Below are 16,631 nucleotides of genomic sequence, written 5' to 3'. Positions count from 1 at the left end.
CCAAAACCTCTGGCGTAGGTCTTGATACATTTTAGTACTACCGGGATGAATGGTGAGAGGAGATTCATGAGCTTCCTTAAGGATCAATCGCCTCAGGTTGCGTACCTTGGGAACCACTAGGCGGTCTCCAAAGAACACAACACCTTGGTCATCAACGGAGAAACAATCCGCAACTCCTTTCTTGATGTTTCTCTTAATACGGGAGATTCCCGAATCTACCTTCTGAGCTTTAATGATCTGATCCGTAAGGGTAGGTTTCGCCACCAGGGTGGATAGAAATCCTCGAGGAACAATGTGAAGGTTAAGCTTACAGAATTCCTCGTGGAGAAGTGGTTGACTTTGTTGTAACATCAAGTTGTTACAGTAGGATTTACGGCTTAGCGCATCAGCCATGACGTTGGCTTTGCCCGAGGTGTAGGTTATTCCTAAGTCGTAATCTGTGATCAACTCGACCCAACGTCTTTGCCTGAGATTCAAATCCGGTTGGGTGAAGATGTATTTCAGACTTTGGTGATCAGTGAAAATCTCGCAACGATTACCGAGAAGGTAATGTCGCCATGTTTTGAGTGCATGGACTACGGCTGCAAGCTCTAGATCATGTGTGGGATAATTATCCTCATGTGGACGCAACTGTCGGGAAGCGTAGGCAATCACGTGATGATCTTGCATGAGTATGCAACCTAGTCCTTGTCGCGAGGCGTCGCAATAGATAACAAAGTCCTTAGAAAAATCTGGTGGTACGAGTACGGGGGCAGATGTCAGGCGTCTTTTCAGTTCCTGAAAGCTGAACTCGCACTGTGGGGTCCACTCAAACTTTTTATCTTTCTTGAGGAGTTCGGTTAGAGGTTTAGCAACCTTGGAGAAATTCTCGACGAAGCGGCGACAGTAGCTCGCTAAGCCAAGGAAACTCCGAACTTGCTTGACCGATTCAGGTGGAGTCCAGTCAAGGACGGCTTGAACTCGCTCGGGATTGACAGCAATACCCTTACCAGAGATTACATGGCCTAGATAGGTCACTTCTGGCAACCAAAATTCACACTTAGAGAATTTAGCATAAAGGCGATGCTCTCGAAGTTTCGTCAGTACTAGCCTTAGATGCTCGGCATGTTCTTCCTCATTCTTGGAGTAGATGAGTATATCATCGAGGTATACTACGACGAATTTATCCAAATACTCCATGAAGATTGAGTTCATTAACCGAGAGAAGGTGGCTGGAGCATTGGTTAAACCGAAAGACATGACGGTATACTCGTATTGGCCATAACGAGTGACAAAGGCCGTTTTAGGGATGTCCCCGTTCTTGATTTTGATTTGATGGTAGCCCAACCTCAAATCCATTTTAGAGAAGACTGAGGATCCAGCGAGCTGATCATACAGGTCGTTGATCCTGGGAAGCGGATACTTGTTCTTGATAGTGACTAGGTTGACAGGTCGGTAATCTACAACCATCTGATCCGTACAATCCTTCTTCTTGACGAAGAGGACGGGGCAAGCCCACGGAGAGGAACTAGGACGGATGAAACCCTTTTTCAAGGACTCATCGAGTTGTTTCTTAAGCTCGGCTAGCTCTAGGGGTGCCATCTTATAGGGTCTTCTAGAGATTGGGACAGTTCCTGGAACAAGGTCTATCACGAACTCAACATCCCTGTCAGGTGGAATACCTGGCAGTTCTTCAGGGAAGACATCCGGGAAGTCACGGACTACCGGCACATCTTCGAGGTCTGGAAGAGGGTTGGCATTTAATGAGTAAAGCTGGCGCTTAGACACTCGGGTCAAAACATTGACTGTCTTGCCCAACGGATGAGTGAGTTGAACAGTTCTAGTAGAGAAATCAATCTTAGCATAATGGGCTGACATCCAGTCCATACCCAAGATGATATTTATGTCCGAGGACTTGAGAGCTATTAGTGATGCAAGGAAGACCAATTTGTCGACAAGAATTTCATTTCCATTGCTTATCCTAGAGGTTTGCCACTTAGAACCAGGGGTTTGAATTACCATGGAGGTGGGCATGTCACAAAATGTGGTGTTGTGCAATCGAGCATAGCTCTCAGAGATAAATGAATGAGATGCTCCAGTATCGAAAAGAACAGTTGCCGGATGGCAATTAACAAGGAGCGTACCAAGGATGACGTTGGGATCCTCATGAGTTTCTTCAGATGAAACATAGTTGACATGGCCACGTGCAGTGGTGGCTGGCTTGGCGTAGTAAGCCTTTCCTGCTGGCTTACCACGGCCAAGGGACTGTCCAGGTTGATTGAGGTTGTTTCGGGGGCACTCGCGCAAATAGTGACCCGTCTCTCCACACTTGAAGCATGTCACAACATTGGGGCGTGGAGCAGCATTAGCGGCGGGGCCACCATAGACCTTGGGCGGTGCATGCTGCTGGTTGGGGCGAGGCGCCTCGAAGGATGGCCTCGGAGTGAACCTAGGTGGCAGAGCAGTGTTTGGAATCCAGACCCGACGCTTCTGGGATCCGGAGCCGGATGAGGAACCAAAATCGCGAGAGTGCTTGCGTGTAGCGTCATAGTCAGTCTGTCCTGTCTCGGCACTGATGGCCTTATTGACCAACTTCTGGAAGGAGGTGCACTCGTGCAGACGAAGATCACGGCGAAGCTCGGGGCTAAGTCCCTTGCGGAACCTTGCCTGCTTCTTGGCGTCGATGGATACCTCTTCAGGAGCATAGCGTGCTAGATTTCTGAACTCACGGCTGTATGCGTCCACGGTCAGTCTGCCTTGGGTGAAGTTGCAGAATTCTTCCCGCTTACGATCTATGAGACCCTCCGGAATGTGATGCTCACGGAAAGCCTCACTGAATTCAGCCCAAGTAGTGATTTGGCCGGCTGGGCGCATAGCCTCAAAGTTTTCCCACCAAAGGCTAGCAGGGCCTTCGAGGTGATAGGCAGCGTAGGTAACCTTATCAGCTTCGGCTACGTTGGCAGAACGTAGCTTATGGGTGATGCTGCGAAGCCAATCATCCGCATCAAGGGGCTCGACGGAATGGTTAAACTTCGGTGGGTACAACTTGATAAAGTCATTGATGGACACCAGGTCGTTCCTCTGGTGACGTGCAGTATTCTGCTCAATTCGCTCTAACAAGCGGTTAGTCTCACGCTTGTTTCTTTCTGCCTCCAGCATAACTTCGGCCAGTGAAGGCGGTTGGGGCAGATTCTCCCCCCTAGCTGCATTGGCTTCACCCTGCGCCTGGACAGCAGGGTTGTTGCGGGTGTTAACCATCCTAGGAGAAACAAAACAACGGTTTAGACAAGGATGGCTAAATCTTGGCAGGGAAATGCGGAATGTAATGGATAACACGGAATGCAGAGATGATCATCAGTATGACATGGTAACATAGCAACCGACATACATATACCAACGGTCATACACACCATACATAGTTTAGTACAAGCCCAGGCTAGGGTACAACTACGATGAAAGACGATACATCTCATCAGAGGCATTCCAAGCTCCTATACATTATTTTTCTACACCTCCGGAACGTGATACACACCAAGTCGTATCCCACAAGACACGCAGGACTGTGGAGAATACAACTGTTACAATACTGGTGGAACTACCACCAACTCAGACGTCTCCATAGTAATCTTCATAGAAGTCACCACCATGTCCTGGGAGCTGAACATGATCATCTGGAAACAGTCGGTCCTGTGGAGCTTGCGGTCCATAAGGACTCGGGTGTGGCCTTGGTCCAACAAACGGTGGCAGACGGGGTCCACGAGGAGGGGTGATGCCTCCTACATCACGCCATTCCATACATTCTGGCAGACCAGATCACACGGGGTACAAGTCCCTCATGTCCAAATACCTGGCCTGCACGGCAGGTGCAAACCGTGTCAGAGTGGCCCAGTGATCAGCACGAGCATTAAAGAGCTCCATTCGCAAGGCACGATTCTCACGGTCCTCGTCCTCAAGCATCTCGGTGGTGGTGCGGAGTAGTGAATCCTCATGGGTAGGATCACAGTAAGTAGCCTGATAGTACCCCTGTGCCCCAGGGAGTGCTGCTGGCATATAGCAGAAGTCAGTGTTCAGAAGCAAGGCAGTTCTGGCTCGCATGATAGTCATCATTGAGTAAGCTGCGTCCTGCACGAACATCTCGATGGTAACCCCAAGTCCATAAGATCAATGGAGGGGTTCAGTGGATCCAGGATAGGAAGGGTAAATCCTGACTGTGCAAAGATATTGACTTTGATTAAAGTCTCGAAACTGCTCCTCGACGGTATACTCGGGATACCAACGATAGCCTCTCTCAACCATCACTCGGACCAGCATGGCCGTGTGACCAGGTACGCCGAGGCACCGGGTCAGATGAACCACTTGATTCTGGGAACGGGTGGCCATCTGGAAGCATGAAATAATGCAAGGCATTAGTATTTCTAGGAGAATTCGGACAGCATAACGGCTGTAAATGCTCGGAAAAGGATTTGAGACATTCGCAACAGTTTTGCAATACCACTCAACAACATCATATCAAGGTTCTGGTTCAACTGACAGCATACCAAGTGTAGTAGAAACTGAACCGAAGCATGGAACCAACAATCCTATAAGTTACTACGGATTAGTAACACGTGAACCTGATAGAGAGAAGAGAGCCTAGTCCTTAACCCACGTAGAATGAGAAGAGAATGACTCAGATCAGAGGGCATAAGGTAAGGAGTAAAAGCACCTTACGTTCCCTCCCACAATCAATTCCCCTACATATAACTACAGCATTTCTAGACTCGACATCGACCAGTTTGGCTTAGCGCACCTACAGGCAGTCCGGCTCTGATGCCAACGCTGTCAGGACCCCGATTCCAAGTCACACCGATCTAGCCTGTAACACCTCATATCACATTGCGGCCTCACGCACGGCACTCCCCACGGGTGTCGCCTTACCATGGCCTGGGACCGTTTGCGCCTTTTGGCTCACGTATATGACAATGTCGCTAGCATCCATATGACAGAGAACCCGGGCCGACATGGCTAGTCGTGAACCCAAAGCGGCACTAACGTATGGGGACAGGCATACATGAATCAACATCGAACGTGTCGGTCAGCAGCGTGTGAATCCGGGCTGTAGCACTGGGCTAACAGGACTCCGGGAACCCGGGCTGTAGCAGGCTAGGCAGGACTCCGGATGTCACCGCGTGACATTTCCCCGAGGGGACAGACACAGGAACGATATGAATCACATGTCGGCCAGTCAAGTGTCCAGAGCAGTAGTGCTGGGCTAGCAGGACTCCGGTGAACCGGGCTGTAGCGGACTACTATGGCTCAAGGAGGCACTAGACTACATTTCCCCATAAGAGAGGCTGCCAAGGATAAACAACTAGATTGTCGGATCCCACACATACCAAGCATTTCAATCATACACACAATATGCTCGATATGTGCAAATACAACATGGCATCACAACAAAACTCTACAACTCAAAGTACTTTATTTAAAGGGCTCCGGAGAGCCTTACATAACTTGTTCATACAGATAGGGGTCACATGACCCGACACTCAAGTCATACAATCATACAAGCACATGCGGAAGCAAACTGTCTGGGTACAGACGCTAGAAAGAAAGAAGGCTTGACGAAGCCTGTCTATCTATGTAGGCCCTTCACAAGCCTAGATCACCACCTGGGTGGCAAGTCACTCGTCATCGTCGAGTTCTACGTAGAACCCATCGGAAGGGGCGGTGTTGTCGTCTGAAAACAGTAATTGAAGCAACATGAGTACAAAGGTACTCAGCAAGTCTTACAACAGATCCTACTATACATGTTCATTCTCAAGAAGGTAGTGGAGTTATTGCAGCAAGCCAGCTTTGACTCTTGGCTAAGCTATCCTACGAGACACCACTTGTGAAATAGTTTTCGCACACGAGTCCACAAATCACCATCTCAATACTCCACCGTGGATCCTCCATCATCATCCCACGAGAGAGCCATCCGCGGCACTCACACTTATCTTGAGGCTTTTAATAGTATCCATTTACTTGTCTATGAACTGCATAAGCGACCAAGTAGTCCTTTACCGCGGACGCGACTATTCGAATAGTTTCATACCCTGCAGGGGTGTACTTCGTCACACACGCTCTCACCACTTATCGTCGCTACACGACGTGTACTCGATAACCTTCAAGCGGAAGCCCAACGTGGGTGTCGGCCACAGCCTACCTAAACACTCGAGTCTCTAGTCCAGGTTTATCGCCTATTCAGGTTCCATCCGCAGGGAGTCCGGCCGAGGTTTCCACATACGGCCCCAAACGATGTGTGCAGGGTTCCCGGACACCAAACGGGCGACTCGGTACACCGTGCCACGAGCCTACCGCATCACAGCCCACCCCTTGGTCAGCGCTGTCCACGGCCTCCAGCTTACTACAAACACCAGAAACTACGTGCAACTCCTGGACAGAGGACAAGGGTGATTAAGAAGCCGAGGGGGTCCATTGGTTTCGGGCCCAATGCGTGGTAGTAGCTGAATCTTAAATCACGCATACAGATCTCAGTTCTTAGGAACGGTCTATGAAACAACCCACCATGTACTCCTACATGGCCTCCGATCGATACCTTTACCAAATCGTATTCAACACCTCACTCTCATTACCGACACACACTTTCACTCTAGTTCATCACCCTGATGAGCCAGACCTGACACGACTCTAAGCGTAGCAAGCATAGCATTGTAGGAACACAACATGGCTCAATCAACTCCTACACATGCTAGTGGGTTTCATCTAGTTACTGTGGCAATGACAGGTCATGCAAAGGAAAGTGGGTTCAACTACCGCAACACACAGCAGTTTGAATCGCGTTGTCTTAATGCAGTAAATGAGAGCAGAAGCGAGAAGATGGGTTTGTATCGAAATGATTAATGGGTTGCTTGCATGACGGAGTGGTGGTGGGATACTGCCCTTCGGTTGGATACTCGTGAATATCCTCGGAGGCAGGACCTACCGCAATGAACATACCGAAGCACAATCAACACCAAGCAAGTGCAACAAGATGATGCATGCATGAGACATGGCAAAATGGATGTATTGGGCTAATGCAACTAAGACCAGATGGGTTTGGACTATTTTGAATCAAAGATTCAAATTCCAAGTTCATATGTGGCCTCTTTTAGTGCTTTATCTTGTTCTACATTAAACAGTAGGTTAACTTTCTTAAACATGCATGAAACCAGTACAGATGGATAGATGGATTTTTCTGATCATTTTTCATATATAAAACTTTTCATTCTGAGCTATAGATTATTTTCTATGATTTTTTGAAGTTTGTGATAATTTCTGGAATTTCCAATATAAGAATAATTCCAGTAATTAAATTGCTTAATGCGTCAGCAGTGTGTCATGATGACGTCAGCGGTCAACGGGGTCGTCCAGGTCAAACCTAACGTGTGGGTCCCCTGTGTCAGTGTCACTGTTAGGTAATTAGCTAACTAGGATTAATTTTAAACTCTAACTCAGATTATTTAGCAGGCGGGCCCCACTTGTCAGTGACTCTGGGGGGTCAACCCGTGGTCAAACCACGCTGACTCACAGGCGTTTAGCCGCCGGCGACGTCCAGACGCGGCGGTGGAGTGCGGGATTCCTCCTCCGGCGACCAAATGGACAGCGGAGAGCACCTACGTGTAGCTGGGAGCAAACCGCATCGACTGGTGGTGGTGGTGGAGCTCGGGGTCACCGGAATCGACGCCGGCGACGAGCCGTGCGGCTGCCGGGGTACGGGTGTAGTCGAACCCGTTGCTAGAGAGCACGGCGAGGGGCGTGCGATGGTGCTACGGGCTCCTGGCGATGCAGTGGAGCTAACGGCCATGGTGGTGCGACCGTTGGATGGCCGGAGCCTCGTCGGCGACGAGCTCGTGCGGCGGCGCGTACGGGTGAGCTACGTGCAGTGGCTACGGAGCTCGAGAGGGAGAAAGGAGAGGATGGGAAGGTGGCCAGGCTCACGGTGGTTGCGACGGAGCGGACGGCGAGGTCGGGGGCGAACTGCTACAGTGGTGACGGCGGAGGGGATCTCCGATGGTGAGCGGCGAAGGCGAGGTCGGAGCAGAGGCTTCGGGGCAAGCGAGCGCTCGGGGCTCGACCTGCTCGAAGGAGAAGGCGACGGCGGAGCTGTTGGACACGGTGGGACGGCGCGAGGTCGACGGTGGGCGCTGCTACTCCGGCGAGGTGGCAGCGGCTGCGTCGGCCAAGGTGGAGGGAGAGGCTATGGGGGAGAAAGGGGGTGTCCAGGGGCTCGGGGGCGCGTCGTGGAGGGTCGTCCAGCTCGTCCACGGGCGAGGCGGCAAGCAGGTGGCGCCGTGGCGGGCTAGCGCTCGCCGGCGTCACCTCTCTGCCTGCTCTGGCGAGAGCAGGCAGCTGACTGGCTATGGGCCAGCACAGTGCTGGGCCGCCAGGTGGGCTGCCAGGTAAGTCCTTCTCTGCTTTCTGTTTTTCTCTTTTTTTATTTATGTTCTGTGTTTTGAAATAGTAGAAATACTATTTCATTTAGGAAAATCCTGGAAATATTCAGAGGCACCTTTGAAATTATTCTCAACAGCCTAAAAATACCTTCAAGATTATTTGGGCATTTTAAAATATTTATAGGATTTAAATTGCCCAAATGCAAATACTTATGGCTTGATGAAAAATCCAGAATAGCCTCCAAAAATATGAAACCATTTTTGGCAGAGGTTTTAGCCAGGACCAAAGATGGTGAACATTTATGGAGGGCATTTCAGGTTCATTGAAAAGGGATTTTAGTAAACCCTAGTTGTTTCGGGGGGTGCTGGGGGTTTCTGGCATCCCCATTTCAAGTTTCTGTGAAAATAGACATGATGCAACACTCTAATGCATGAACTAGCTAGGATGTGACACTTTCCCTTTTACATACTTAATTAAGGACGCTAAAAATTCCTGAACGTTCGGGATTTATCATTTGCATCCCAAAACTAATGAGATCGCCTTACGAAACAAAAATTATACTCCTCCTAAAAGCCACGACGCTCGCAGGAGCGCTTGCGGCGCGCCACGAGTGCCCTGGTGCGCGGCCGTTTCCCAGCGCGCTGACACAACGCCTCTTCCTCACCCTCGCAACTCGCGAGGTGCTGATTGGCGGCTTGCCGGCGGGCGAGCACGATCTCACCGGTGTGGTGATCCGGCGCCAACAGGTACTCCTCCTCGCTGGAAGCGTGCACCCGGTCCATGTACCGCCAAGCGTAGATGAGGCGCTTGGGCCCGACTGCACTCACGGCCCTCGCACGAGCGTCCTCCGCCACCCTCACGGCCCTCGCAGAGCCTTCTGCCAAAGAGCCAATTGCCTGACTCTGTCGGACGCGACATAGGCGTCCCAGGCAGCTTGTTCCGCGGTGCGCTTCTCTTCCTCGGCCTTCTTCTCCGCCTCTATTTTGGCGCGCTCTGCTGGAGGCAAAGCCTCCCACAAGGCGACATCCATTTCGTTCCAAAGGTCCTCAAAGCTGGGGGGCTCGGCGGGTGGCACGGCGTTCTCCTCATAGCGGGGAGCCGACGCGTCCTCCGGCGCGCGTGCCGGCGAGATTGGGAACGCCGACGCGTCCACCTCGACGCGTCGCGGCGAGGAGCGGAACGCCGATGCGTCCTCCTCGATTAGTGGCGGCGAGGAACGGAACGGCGGCGCGTCGCGTCGCGGCGAGGAGCGGAACACCGACGCGTCCTCCTCGACTAGTGGTGGCGAGGAACGGAACAGCGACGCGTCGCGTAGCGGCGAGGAGAGGAACACCGACGCGTCCTCCTCGACTAGTGGCGGCGAGGAACGGAACGGCGACGCTTGACCGTCCGCGCAGTGCAGCGAGGGGCTCCTAGGGCTTGGGAGGGGCGATGCCATGGTGGTCGACATGAGAGGGAGGGGGAGGATATAGCGATGAACGTGAACGTGAGGGGGAGGAGATAGCGATGTCGTGGGAGGCGCAGTATTTATAGCAAGCAATGGCACACCTACGTAAGATATGGACTGAGCTGCACTGACTTAACTGCAGGTCCAGTTGCATCACTGACATGTGGGCCAGACCCCTGTTGGGCCCATATGTCAGTGACCCAATGCACCTGCAGTTAAGTAACCTCTACGTGGGCATATTTATTGGAGTAAATTACGGGGGAGCGAAGGGGTGGAAATATTGCTGGTCACAACGGATTGGACGAGCGTGGGGGGAGGAGAGTCATGCATGCAGATTTTTTCACACGAGGTGGAGTGGTGGGACCGCCGGAGGGAGAAGGAGAGTTTGACAGGCATATTGTTTCCACACATGGATAGGAAAAGATTTGGAGATGAACGGGCTTCCTGCAGGTATGGGGAACGGTGCATAATAAGTCATCTTGCATGCCGGGCTAGGTATAGTCTCAAGTCATTAAAAACATACACGCCCCACACATGTTCATATTTCAAGGTGCACTAAATTATTGCATGCAATGATTAAGGCTGGCCATAATGGTGGTATCTTAGCTGGTATCATGCACACGGGAATAGCAAACATGCTGATGTGGCAAAGAATTAAAGAAGAGAGGGGGGTTAGAGTAACTAGTGTTCATGCATGCATTGGTAAACATTTTTTTTTGTGAAGAACGACAGCACTAGTTGAGTACTTTTGCAGACTTCAAAAACTATTCCACCGCCTCTACTATCTTGCTAAGAGTAGGTGAAATTTTTGAATCAAGCCCTTTAAACTAGAAGGGAGGTAGTGGTACTCTAAGGCTGGTCATAGTGGGGAGTAACTTAGACTAGTAACATGCATATGTTACTAGTCTATGTTACTACCTTTATAGTGTATAGTATCATAGATTAGTATCATAGGTGGTCTCATTTATTGCCATGCATGACACATAGTAGCATCACATTTATTATGTTACGGTATCTACCTATGTTACTATAACCATCTCTCTCTTCTTTAATTGCCTACCACATTAGCATGTTTGCGAGTCCCAAGTGCATGATACTACTTATGTTACCCCCACTATGGCCAGCCTAATAGCTAACCTTGTTGTGATGACAAGATAGGACATGGCATGCACCTGGACGGAGGAACTAGTCTGCATTGTGCATTTAAGTTTTGTCTGAAGTCAATGTACCTCTACTTTCACCAGACTTATAGAAAAATGTGTCAACATCCACAATGTCAAATCAATATTTTTACACTCATTATAAAACGTAGTTCTTATACTCATTATAATCAGTATTGTAGGTATTGATATTTTTAGTATAAATTTGGTCGTGGGATTTCATTGATGCCTGTCAAAGCATGGAGGAAGCGGAGCTTAGGGCTTGCATTGCCGGTCTCTACATAGGTATTTCTCTTCATAATCCTGTAATTTTAGAGACTGCTTGCGCTTTTGTGGTAGCGTCTCTTGCATCGGGGGACTATGACAGGTCTGCTATGCGTGACCTGAAGATGAAAGCGTTGAGCATCTCGAAGTTGATCAACAATCTTTAATTGTCAAAGATTAGCCGTTCGGCCAATAAGGTGGCACACTTAATCGCTAAGTATAGCTTTGACAATATATTAGATGGTATTCTTGTAAATAACGTACCGCCCTGTGTGGTGAATATTGTATCGAATGAGTGTACTGGTGTGGCTGGTTAATTAATATAAGGTGGTGTTCAAAAAAGTATAAATTTGGTCAAACACTTTGCAAACGGTTGACGGGAGTAAAAAGGATTAGAGGGAGTATCATGCATGCGGAGTAGGCAAAAAAATTGCTTGTCTAAAAAAAGGCAAAAAAATTGCTCATTTATAGCCGGTCGAAGTCTCAAAGGGCGCGACCGCACGAGGGAGGCGAAGGTCGTGGGAGGCGCGACGTTTGACAGAATTAAGTGAAGTTACATCCACGCGCCGGCATGGCGTGCGAACAGGCAGAAGCTATACCGTCAGGCCTACGATATGGGTCTAGTAGACATGACATCTAGTGGGTCCCGCATAGTTCTCGAGAACTCTTGGGGGCTTGCAGCCGTTTATCCACCGGGCAAGCCAGCAACCCCACGCCGTTCGCACGCCCTACTCGTCCCCGTCTTCTACCTTACAACAGTTCGCTCCCAGTCGTCCCGTCCTTTCACATTAGTTCGCTCCCAGTTTTTTTGCGGGGTACAACAGTTCAACTTCTCCTAACCCTCCTCCAAAATCCATGGCCTCCCAAATCTCCATGGTTGCCGCTGAGTACCAGGTTAGAGCCATCACCGGCGATCAGTTCATCGTCATCTACACACGTGGATCCGAGACGGTGAAAGCATGGCTTGCTCGCTTCCTACGCATGTTCAACAGTTCAATGGATGACTGGGTCGCTGGGCTAGATGTTGAGTACACCACAGTCCTGGGACGAGAGAAGGATCTAAAGGACGAAGAGAGGAAGAAGCCCGCCGTGATCCAGGTTTGCGTACATAACGTTTGCTTGGTCTACCACATATGCCATGCCGACGTTGAGTGCCAGGACTTTAAGAACTTCCTCAAGGACAAAAGAGTGAAATTCGTTACTGTAGGCTTTAAGAACGACAGGGATGTCCTGCGTCGGATAGGTCTCGTTGTAGGCCAGCCCTTCGATCTCCAGAAGGCAAGCCTGGTGTCCTCCTCTCAACCTTCAATGCTGACCCTGGCAGCAGCCATGATTGATCCTTCGTACGCTAAACTGAAGAAACCTCATCACGAGTTTCATCATGCATGGGAGTCGAAGACATTAGATGAAGATCACATCCTGTACGCGGCAATGGATGCCTACCTTTGTTTAAATATCTACAAGGGTTGGATGAAGAAGCAGAGCCCAGTGTCCGGTTCAAGCAAAGAAGCGTCGGCGAAGAGGAAGAGGAAGAGGGACGAGGACAAAGTCGAGGACATGGACTCGGACTCCGAGTAGGTGGCAGTGCCGTCGCTCATGTTGGTTCTACTGCAGTGTCAAGCGGACCAGTTGCTTAGTTTATTTTCAAGGGTGTGTTGTGCTGAGGCCCCAGCAGAACTATGTTTATGTTCTTTCTCGTTATTTGAACTCTTTAGTACGTACAGCAGTACTAGTACTATGTCTTACTACTGTTCTTCTTGCAGTTGGTACTACTGCTCGTATCTTCGTGTTCCTACTGTACTTAATACGTTCGTACTAGTAGTATAATTTGGGTCAGTCGATTTGTGAAAGAAGTTCGACGGAGCGAAGGAAGAAGACGGCAGAAGAGGTAGAAGAAGCCCTTCTAGCCATCCATGTTGCATCAAACGGCTCACATGAGTCGAGTGACCCAAATTGCTCCTTCCGGTTGCAGGATCCACGTGGCATTCAAGGTCTCGAAGGTAGATTCCGCGTCCGCACCCGGTTTGCGGGCTCGACGCGCGCGCGACTGGCTTCCGCCGTGACAGCCACCATGCGCGCCTCCTCCGCGCGGGCGGAGACGACAATGACACGCTAGTTCCTCCTTGCCGGCGTGCTGGAGCACGCGCTCGTCCTCCTCTTCGTACGCTGCGTGCATAGACGCGGCTCCACCAGCTGCTCGCGTGCTTGGCAGCGCGGCGGCATCGCGAGGAGGGACTGCAGACAACGTGAGCGGGCGAGCCTTCGGCTTCATGGCACAGGGATGGCGGCGACACGACGGTGATGGGCGAGAAATTGTTGGCCGGAGCAGGCGGGCGCCGGCATGCGCAATGGCGGCGGCGGCATATTGATGAGTGTGCGTGTGGGAGCTTACTTTAGTTTTATATATAAGGTTGGTCAAACTTGAAAGAATACCGTACTAGTACACGTAAACATTAGACTTAGGCAGCGCTTTTATTAGTTAGTACCACAGCCACGATACGGAATCCTGTGCAAGCGCGTGAACCGCGGCCGCGCGGTCGATCGAATGGTGCGTCACCGTGTCGCGCTCGAAGGACATCCACCGAACCTTTTTGTGTGTGTGAAAACAATACTCAAATATTACTCAACTTTTTTTCCTGTGAAAGTTCTTGACGCTGCAATATTTCCATATATTTGAATTTAGCTCCAGTTCGTGTTTATTTGGATTTGGACGTTTTAGGTGCGCCCTAGTTTTTTTTAATACTGATTTTGTGTGTGTGACTGAGAGAGAACGTGTGTATGTGTCCATATGTGTGTTGTGGCGGAAGGGCAATGTGGAGACGGTGTGCGTGTGATACAGACATAGAGAGGTGTGAATGTGCAAATGATCATGCATGAGTGAGACATAGACAGATGCCGATATGTTGTGTATACATGAGAGAACGGTCTTCTAGTTTACTTGTGTGTGTGTGTGTGTGAGAGAGAGAGAGAGAGAGAGAGGGAGAGAGAGACAGAGAGAGGGGCATCCGTAACACAACAACCATCTCTCTCGATTCGTCCGTCCCTCGCACGGTCGCGTGCAACACATGCATCAACGTGCACATTTTGACACCCTCACCCGGCCCGTGCCCACCTCAAGGCCCGCACAATCTCTTCATGAATACCCATTTCTCTCCTTAGGTTTGTTTTCTCTCAATATCTGACACACACACAGAGAGAGACACACGCAGCACAACACACACACACACACTCCCCCGAGCACACAATTCATCCCCATCCAAGGTTATACGGCGACCACTCTCGCTTGTGCTTCTTTGCACCCCAACATTTGAATTGCATTTAGATTCTCATTTGACTGGGATTATGTGAGTTTGAGCATGTTGTGAAGTACTATAGACCTTGTATACATCTTGGGATTCGACAATGATTGTAGCTATTGAATTGTATAGACCATTACATTCGAAGTCAATAGCCTAATATATTTATTTCACAATTTCAACAAATGATTAGTTCACTACAAACTAAGAAAACAAATGTGTACTCCCTCCGTTTTTATTTAAGTCCGCGTATTAGCATTGGTCAAAGTCAAGTTTTGTAAACTCTCAGAAAGCTTATAACAAAAAATATTAACATATACAATAACAAATAAATACCATTAGATTCATTATTGAATGTACTTTCACATCATACATATTTGTTATGGTAAATGTTTATATTTTTCTATAAACTTGGTCAAACTTTAGGAAGTTTGACTTCGGCCAAACCTAATATGCAGAGTTTACTACTACTACTCGCTAGTTGCTTAGCCGAATCACTCAACACGCCACACGGGGAGTCCAGTGTCACAAAATTTTGAGGTCGGCGGGAAAATCTCCCGCGACCCTGATTCGAGCAGTGGGAAGTTACCATCATAGCCTTCGGAACAGGCCTACGGATGACGCTTGGCAGGGGGCTGTTTTCGTAACTTCAGGTTCACCCTACCCAGCCAACCCCACCCCGGCACCCAGAGTAGTACACCTGAATACTCCCCATTTTCTATCCCCACCACAAAATAGACTTCTCCACGGCACCGCAACCTTCGTGCTCCTCCCCTTTACATCGACGCACTCGTCCACCGCAGCGCATCTGCCTCATCGACGACCTCGTACGCCGCACTGGAGCCGGTCCACCGTCGTCGTCGTACACAGAGCCTCTTCCCCGGCATCGTCTTCCACGGTCTCGGATCTGCTTCCCGGAAGCCGACGCCAAGCGCAGAAGTACCACCGTCGTGGACAATGAACTGACTCCCGTTGCCGACCATGACTCACAGAGGCCGCCGCGACCATCGTTCTCCTCCTTGATTGGTAAGTGTGTATTGAATCACTTAGCAGTACATGTGCAGTTCCAATTTTGTTCATACCTACCCTTCAAATTTCCTGGGTGCTATTGTTCCCGTAAAAGTAATTGGTTATAGCCTCCATTGTCCAACAGAATATCAGCTTGTAATTGTGCGTCGCTCCTGTATCGCGCTAGTAGAGAAGAGAGTAGAGATAGCAGAGACGTCGGGAAAGGATCGCGCGCGCGGGAAAAAGCGGCCGTGCGTGCGCTAGTTTTGGCGCGCGGCGTCCAGCACGCTTTATAAAATCCAACGCCCTCCCACCGCTTTGTGCCTTGCCACCGCTCTCTCCCCCCTCTTTTTCGCCTCGCCGCCGCCGCGCCACCATGCCGCCGCGTCGCCGGGAAACTTGGGGATACCGTGGCATCCGCGCGTGCCCTTCCGGTGGCTTCTCCGCCGAGATCCGGTTCCGCGGGATGCGCCTCGGCCTCGGCAATTTCGACACCGCCAACGAGGCTGCCCGCGCGTACGACGCGGCGGTGTGGCGCCTCCGGTGGCCTCATAGAACATTGAACTTCCCCAATGTGCCGACGCGGGAGCGGGCGCAGGAGCTCGCGCCTCTGCCGCGGTTAGGGCGCTGTGGCGCCAACACTTTCCGCAGGACATCATCAACGAGCGCGAGTTCTACGCGCAAAGGAGGGTGGAGAGGGATAAGAGGAGGGCGGAGCAAGCCGCCTATCGCGAGGACAAGCGTAGGCGAAAAGCGGACGCCCAATTCAACATGAGGCTAGGAGCAGCGTCGCCCTGGGAATCCGATGAGGATCGGTATCTTCACGCCTACAGTCAGACGTCGGAGGAGGACATCACTGAGGAGGAGTCGGACGACGAGGAGTAGTTGAATTATCTTTTTTTTATCTATCTATGCTGAGAACTATCCTCTACTCTCTAGTATCTACTTCTCGATCTCAGCACTGTAAACGCTTTTTTAAAGCGCCGCGTGTTGCGATTCTGTTGGAGATGCTCTAACATGGCAGACGAGTGCTTTAATGTTGCCCACAAGATGCGCGAG

This window comes from Triticum aestivum, chromosome 1D, assembly GCF_018294505.1.
Source record: "Triticum aestivum cultivar Chinese Spring chromosome 1D, IWGSC CS RefSeq v2.1, whole genome shotgun sequence".
In the NCBI taxonomy this organism is placed as follows: Eukaryota; Viridiplantae; Streptophyta; class Magnoliopsida; order Poales; family Poaceae; genus Triticum; species Triticum aestivum.
The sequence above is the reverse complement of the archived record's forward strand: the minus strand, read 5'-3'. Positions refer to the sequence as shown.